This window comes from Lipotes vexillifer, unplaced genomic scaffold, assembly GCF_000442215.2.
Source record: "Lipotes vexillifer unplaced genomic scaffold, Lipotes_vexillifer_v1.1 scaffold138, whole genome shotgun sequence".
Lineage (NCBI taxonomy): Eukaryota > Metazoa > Chordata > Mammalia > Artiodactyla > Lipotidae > Lipotes > Lipotes vexillifer.
In genome coordinates, this window is record NW_006797971.1 from 2,512,794 (window position 1) to 2,514,600 (window position 1,807).

Below are 1,807 nucleotides of genomic sequence, written 5' to 3' on the forward strand. Positions count from 1 at the left end.
GTGTAGGAAGTCCTAGCTATGGCAATCAGAGAAGAAAAAGAAATAAAAGGAATCTAAATCAGAAAAGAAGTAAAACTGTCACTGTTTGCAGATGACATGATACTGTACATAGAGAGTCATAAAGATGCCACCAGAAAACTACAAGAGCTATCAATTAATTTGGTAAAGTCACAGGATAAAAAATTAATGCACAGAAATCTCTTACATTCCTATACACACTAACAACAAAAGATCAGAATGAGAAATTAAGGAAACAATCCCATTTACCACTGCAACAAAAAGAATAAAATATCTAGGAATAAACCTACCTAAGGAGGCAAAAGACCTGTACTCCGAAAACTATAAGATGCTGATGAAAGAAATCAAAGATGACACAAACAGATGAAAAGATATACCATATTCTTGGATTGGAAGAATCAATATTGTGAAAATGACTCTAATACTCAAAGCAATCTACAGATTCAATGCAATCCCTATCAATTTACCAATAGCATTTTTCACAGAACTAGAACAAAAAATGTTACAATTTATATGGAAACACAAAAGACCTCAAATAGCAAAAGCAATGTTGAGGAAAAAAAAAAAAATGGAGCTGTAGGAATCAGACTCCCTGACTTCAGACTTTACTACAGGGCTACAGTAATCAAGACAGTATGGTACTTGCACAAACAGAGAAATACAGATCAATGGAGCAGAATAGAAAGCCCAGAGATAAACCCATGTGCCTATGGTCAACTAATCTATGACAAAGGAGGCAAGAATATACAATGGAGAAAAGACAGCCTCTTCAATAAGTGGTGCTGGGAAAACTGGACAGCTACATGTAAAAGAATGAAATTAGAACACTCCCTAACACCATACGGAAAAATAAACTCAAAATGGATTAAAGGCCTAAATATAAGGCCAGACATTATAAAACTCTTAGAGGAAAACACAGGCAGAACACTCTGCCATAAATTGCAGCAAGACCTTTTTTGACCCACCTCCTAGAGTAATGATAATAGAAACAAAAATAAACAAATGGGACCTAATGAAACTTAAAAGCTTTTGCACAGCAAAGTAAATCATAACACGATGAAAAGACAACTCTCAGAATGGGAGAAAATATTTATAAATGAAGCAACTAACAAACCATTAATTTCCAAAATACACAAACAGCTTGTGCAGCTCAAGGTCAAAAAAACAAACAACCCAATAAAAAATGTGCAGAGGGCTTCCCTGGTGGCACAGTGGTTGAGAGTCCACCTGCCGATGCGGGGGACACGGGTTTGTGCCCCGGTCCAGGAGGATCCCACATGTTGTGGAGCAGCTGGGCCCGTGGGCCATGGCCACTGGGCCTGCGCGTCTGGAGCCTGTGCTCCGCAGCGGAAGAGGCCACAATGGTGACAGGCCCGCGTACCACAAAAAACAAAAAAGAAAAAAAAAAACGTGTAGAAGACCTAAATAGACATTTCTCCAAAGAAGACATACAGATGGCCAACAAACACATGAAAAAATGCTCAACATCGCTAATTATTAGAGAAACGCAAATCAAACCTACAATGAGATACCACCTCACACTGATCAGAATGGCCATCACCACAAAATCTACAAACAATGCTGGAGAGGGTGTGGAGAAAAGGGAACCCTCTTGCACTGTTGGTGGGAACGTAAATTGATACAGCCACTATGGAGAGCAGTATGGAGGTTCCTTAAAAATCTAAAAATAGAACTACCATACGACCCAGCAATCCCACCACTGGGCATATACCTAGAGAAAACCATAATTCAAAAAGATACATGCACCCCAATGTTCATTGCAGCACTA